This window comes from Alligator mississippiensis, chromosome 13, assembly GCF_030867095.1.
Source record: "Alligator mississippiensis isolate rAllMis1 chromosome 13, rAllMis1, whole genome shotgun sequence".
NCBI lineage: Eukaryota > Metazoa > Chordata > Crocodylia > Alligatoridae > Alligator > Alligator mississippiensis.
This window is the reverse complement of record NC_081836.1, coordinates 33702192-33708837: the sequence shown is the minus strand read 5'-3', so window position 1 is coordinate 33708837 and position 6646 is coordinate 33702192. Positions and strand designations below refer to the sequence as shown.

General features: G+C 36.9%; 1 protein-coding gene across 30 annotated transcripts in view; it reads right to left on the bottom strand.

Moving 5' to 3' along the window:
• Nucleotides 1-6646, bottom strand: part of RBFOX1 (RNA binding fox-1 homolog 1) — a 1765957-nt gene that overhangs the window by 326948 nt on the left and 1432363 nt on the right. The window lies entirely within an intron of this gene.

The following is a 6646-nucleotide window of genomic DNA, read 5'->3' as shown; positions in this document are numbered from 1 at the left end:
GGTTTTGTTTCTGTGCACAGCACCTAACAGACTGCTAGTAGGAAAGGCAATTTTGTCAAACTACTACAAGAAAAAACCCAAAAAACAGAGACTAGTGATGCTTAAACTAGACTTTGTGCAAAAACATGACCAACTTCTCTTTGTCTATTTAACTCCAGCTTCATTACCTACACTACAATGCAACCATTTAGTGACAATTCTAAATGAATTCTATTATCTAACCCAGAGTGTTTCTATGGCTTATGTTTAAAGTTATACATGCCCAAGAAAAAGAGACACTTAAAAAAAATGAATAAGCGAATATCATACAAAATATGTATACAAGCAGCTTAAAAATCATTCTGTCAACCAGCTCTAGTACCAGCATAAGAGCCCTTCCAAATTCAGTTAACTTCACTGATGAAGTGAAGTTCACAAGATCAAATTCTGCAATTTGTACTCAGGCAAAACTCTTTTTGCTATCAAAGGGAGATCTGCATAAGTAAGGACCACAGGATCTAGCTTGTAATCAATTTCTGCTCCCATTCACCAATCACCTGAAGCATAACAGTACATACTAAGGACACATTATGAAACAGTGATAAGCAGTAACTAACCATGATGAAAACTTATTTTCAGGTGACATGCATTAATAGTTATTGCTAAAAATGTTCCTGTAGATTTATTGCATGGTGGAGTCAATATGGCTGTTTATGCTATCTGTAACTTTGAAACTCCCTTAAAGACAGCTTGAAGCTCTATATATGGCAAATCAATACTCATGCAATAAACAGAAAATAGAAAACACCTGATAAACAGAACAATGTGTCAGACAATACTCAAGTGAAAAAATGGCATTTCCCTTACAATCTTACAATGGAAAATGAAGAATACTGTTCTAAGAGAAAAATCAGAGGGGAAATGCGAGGCTGAGCATGCTATATTTTGAGAAAGCTTGGATTCAGACCTAATTTCCAACTGTTCCCTATCTCTCTGCATAGGGCAAGCCAAAAAGCATGTATAAAGTGTCCCAAACTCTAGACTGTAGATGCAAAGTTTGCTATTAAGGCTCAGATCTAGTTCTGACCTACAAAGACCCATAGCCAATTAACTACTATACCGTATACTTGTGTCATACTTGTGGATCATATAATTTTAAGGTAAGATTGATTTGTTTTATATCCTCTGGACAAAAAAAAAAAAAAAAAGACAGGCAAAAATGCAATATCAGTTAGGACATAATGCATAAAAAGATATATAAAAAAGGATTCCATCCACATTAGCACATTCTATATTCACCAATCTAAGTGTGATGTTGGACACTTGAAAACTTACATGAACAGAGCTATAACTTATAAAAGCTACTTTCATAACACATATAGTAATTTAATCCCAACTGTAATTGTTGATGGAAGATGTTTTCATTAATTGGCCAGTTCCCTCATTTCATTATCTCAGACAAGAGAAACGGGGAATCATAAGTAAGCAGTGTAATTTTAAAGTGAAGTGATCCCTCATCAGATCACTGAATAGAATATGAATATTTTGCTCTCCGAATGACTCTGATTTTTCATTTACTGTTCAGGCTCAACTGATGCAAGGCAGCATGCCATTTTTTCAAAAGATGCATGGGTTCAAAAGTGCATGCCAACATATGGACATAGAATAATTCTTTAAAAACTCAGCACTGCAGGCTATGAAGAGCAGATCTTATACAGAGAAAAGATCAATATAAAGAAAAAATTGTTCTAGATGTAATTGAAGTCATACATTTTTACACGGCTTCTGCTATACACCCAATTACTGCTATTTATCAAAGAGCAGACAACATTGAACCTGGCAGCATAAAAAACAAATTTTACTAAGTCAGAAAAAAGGGAAAAAATCATCAGAAAGAGAAGGAAAAAAGATACAAATAATAAATAATTCAATATTCCTGAGGAAAGCTCTTGCAGAAAAGGCCTGACTGATTCAAACATCAGACGTGAGGCTGACAAGAGATATATCGATTTAGACAATTCTATCATTATTATTCCAGCCTGAGTCCTTCACAAAAGCTGTTCTTTTTGCCCCTGTTTTTATTGCTGTAACTACCAACCTTCCTCTTATACCTTCTTCTCTTTGAACTGGTATTCATTATAGCTTAAATCTTAAGCCTAAGTATAAAACGATACCCAGAAATCTTAGTCTCATTTTCGTGGGACGCATGTTCAGCTTTCTTCAGATATAATGCAGAGAGAATATTTACTTAATATACATGATTTCAGTACTGTCTTGAAATAAGTCATATGTTTTTTGCGCTTTGTAATTACAAGATTGGGCCTTCAACTTCTTGATTAAATATATGCAAAGGTAGACATCCTAATTTATTTCCAACCTAAGTTTCCTATAATATACATAACCAGTGATTGTTTCTAACATTTCTTTATGACTATTGGTAAATTATATCAAAATGTAAACCAATTATTAATTTTCTTTATTCTACTGAGATAGGACTGTACCATTGTAGAGTCTCTAAAAAAAATCCTGGTAGGTCAATGCAAATCACTAAAATGAAGCTGTATAATTATGGGAAGAAAGCATTCCTCCATTAGGCATCTGCAAGCAGAACTATTTCTTCACTGTTCGATGTGTTAATTACAACCAGATAGGATATGCCACAGAAAATTAACAGTCTTGCAAAGACATCAGAGGTAAACACACAAAACAGGAGCTGCTTAAGGGTCAGGAGAGCAAGTCAATTTTGAAGAAAGATAAAAGAACTGTCATGTATATGATTGCTTATGAAAGGGAAGAGGGCAATCCTGCCTTGTTATCATCAGTTAATTAGGCACTACAGTCAGGCATGCATACACTGCAACATTTGCCATGGTAATCAAATGTATTATTCAAATGTGAGACAAAACAAAAGCAATTGCAGCTCTGACAAGGAAGAATACAATCTGCCCACACAAAGGTGCTGAATTAACCATACATAGGAGTTAAAAGGAGCTCAGGAATATGTTATATTAACATTTACAAACAGAGCTGCCTCTTAATTCAGAATAAAATTTCACTCCTAAAGAAAATGCTGGCTGTTCCAAATTCGATTCACATGCAGGGTGATGACCTATGCAGGCAAAGATAAGGGTAATAAAAGGCAATTCATGGTGCAGTAGGATCCCCTTATGTCTTTAATATAAATATGACAGTTAGAGAGAGACTAGTAAATGTGCTCTAGACAAAGCACACCATCTTAGTAGATGAAGCAAAAAAGCAAAGCAATATGCAACCTTTTCCCTGTCCTGGGCTATAATTGCAAGCAAAAATAAAACTAATAACAGCTTTGCAAATGATGTGATGACATTATGTGATAAGTGGTCTATCAGCCCCTGTGTGGCTCTCAACACTTTGCAACACTGCCAGGCTTTTTCTTTTCTTTTTTTTTTCTTTTTTTTCAATTTATACAAAATGGATGCTTTTAGTCTCATTTTTTATGGAACAAATACAGAAGATATCTAGTATTAACTTCAATAACAAAATTAGGATAACATCAATCAGGGAGTGCATCGTTAAAAAAAAAACAATTATGTTGTCAAAGCTAAGATGTATTACTCAAAATTTTCCATTTTGCAGTTGAAATAAAACTGATCTACCATTTTGTTTGGTTAGTTTACTATGCTGGATTACCAGGAGACACAAACAGGTGGCTTTAATACATAATGATTATTATTCTATTTCACCCTTTTGCCAATAGCAAAACAAAAAATGGTGCACTCAAGTACACCATTAGCTGGGTATCTTATACCGACCTTGTTTAATCTCAGTTAATGAAACCAAGCCAAACTTTTACACTGTAAGATTAGACTTGAAGAATATATATCATAGGCCAGGAAGGGACCTCTTGGCTTTCCAAGTTTGATTCCTATGCCTGTACTGGAAATAAAAAATGACTAATTAACTACATTCTTAGTTGGAAGAAAGGTTCAAAAGTACAAAGGAAATCCAGGAGCCCAATTGCACCTGATTTTCAAATAGGACTTGGTTAGATAAATCCCATTGATCAGGCACATAAGATATATAAGACGGTGCAGCAGTCAGTCAGAACTTTAATAATTGAACACACCAGAGGGATGCAATATGTCCAGGTTGCACTTTTACATGGCAGATATTCAAAAGGTTCTTGTGAGGGTTACAGGGCTCTCCCACAGGAAACCAAACCAAGCCAGTCAGCTAGAACAAGCCCTCATTAACACAGCCCTATGGCTCAGCTCAGGTATGAAATCACTATGCAAGGAATGTGGGAGGCAGAGGCCACACCATGATGAGGAAAAGTGAGCTCAGTCCAAAAAGACTCCATGACACCCCTTCTCCTACAGGCATATTATCTACCAGACAGTCCAGGCCACCTACCTTAGGAAACTGGCCCTTTTAGTCTTTATCTGTACCAGTCCCTGGCCACAGGTTGAGATAAGCTCTCGGACATTTTTAATATTTAGCTTTTAAAGCCTATTGCTTTCAATCCAACAGCACCTTCCTGTTGGTTAAAGCAGGGTGACCAAATCAAGCAAGCAGATTCTTGCCAGTTTGTCCTCAAAAGAATACATCTTTTCTTGCTTCCAAAAACAGGTAAGACCTGTTGGTCAGACCTACTGCATCATAAAAACATAGATTCTAGATTACAACTCAGGGCAATGAAAAGACTGGGGGAGCTTAAATAGCTGCAGAGGAAGGAGACACATTATAGCCACTTGCTTGGTTCTGTTTCCCATGTTTCAGTCAATTGGGAAATGGAAGTGATGCTTCTGTCTTGGTATGTATTATACAGCATTTCCTCACCTCATGACCCCAGAGATGCAAAATTTTGACTGCTGCTGTGGCGTGGATTCCCCAACACCTTGGCTACTGCTGCTGTGTCATGTACATATGAAGTGCAGGGTTCCCAAGGAGACTTCTAAATTCTTTTAGTACCCTGGTCACCCACCCCTAATTACAACACTGCCATTCGCCTCTGTCCTGTTGAATGCAGGGTATTTCCAATATGGAATTCTGCAAAAGGGAAAGGCAAATTTGTGTGGTCCTGTGGTCCCACCATTCAGTATGAATAGAAGGACCTATTATTCCATCTTACAGAACTACATTTATTTCGGGAACCTGGATAGTATGGTGTTGTTACATAAAATAGTAGGCATTAATTACATTTTAGCTATCTATTTAGCACAATATCTATTTTAAATATTAAAACTTTACTTGCTTGTAATTAATAGAAATCATATGTATTGTCCTCTGTCTACACCACATGATACAGTTCTTGCATAAAGTTTACTGGTGTGTTGGCATTCCCTGCACTTACTTACATCAGAGTTTCTCTATGCAAGACTAGTTATAGATCCAGACACTTTAAAGTGGGAGATCTATGTGAATTTTTTCCATTCAAAGGTGCCTGCCTTCAGATGTACTTCTGAATACAATACAAGGATTTGGTCCTCAAACTGGGAGCACTTCACAGTAAAGGACTTTTCAGTACTGTTTTGTAAAGCATCAAACACAATGTGACTATTCAAAAATGTGTAAATAATTACAGGTTCAGAATGAAAACTGTGGGCTAAACTTATCCCAGAAGCCCACAGTGCTGGCTGGAATGTCCGGCAAGAGGAAAATGAACACGGGCGTTTGCAGCCGAAGCTGCTTGCCTAGAAAGTCCCTATTTTACCACAGGCTTCTTGGATAACTGTGCAATTAAAAAAAAATGCATTGTGCTGTCCAGGAGGGGCAGTGTGGGCAAGGAATGTGCTGATTTAACACGCCTTTCTCTCAAGGCTCTGTCAAGAGGCTCTTGAGGATGCCATAGCTTGTTTTTAAGTGCTCTTTGCCTGCCCTAAGCCTAAACCTCAAAGGCAGACAGCACAGGCTCCAGGTGGTTGGAGCATGCCTGGCAGCACAAAGGGTTCTGCAAGGTCAGGGTGTAATTTATACTACCCTGTGCCTAAGTCTGCTTTTCTTCTGGTTCTAATCATCTTCATCTATTACTCTTGCTATCATGTGACATGAATATATTTTTGTGTATTACTAGCCATATAAAAAGGCACCTTTTTAATACAATGATATTTTAACTTTAATGGTTAAGGGATTCTGCAAATGCGACTAGTAAAAACAGAAGGCATGTGTTACACAGAGCACATAAAGATGTGTCTGTGATATTTTGGTGACAGCAATCTTCATCAGACATATCCAAAAGAAAATCAATGTGAGCAAAAACATCAGCTTGAGATCCAACGAATCTATATTATTCAATTTATCTTAACGCCTTCCTTTTTCAGTCTTCCCCAAAAAATGTTCTGGGTGCTTGACCACCTCTATTAAATACTATAGTAGAACAACGTGATACAAAAGTCTCTATTCTGATCAAATTAGTTTGACATGGATCAATGTGAAACTTTGCTGTGTCTGCAAGCTCACAGTCTTCAGTGTCCAGGCATATAGTAATCTGTAAGAAAGAAGCAATATCTGTTTCTTTGGCACGGAGATTTTCTTTTAGTGAGTCTGTCACTTCCCATTTCAGTTAACAAACTGCTGAATGAAGCTCATCGCTGGACAAATATTACAGCTCTGCAGAATACAAAATGGAAGGATATGTTTCAGAGTGGAGGTCTAGTAAGAGAAAGAAGCAGAATTGCAAAGAAAAAAA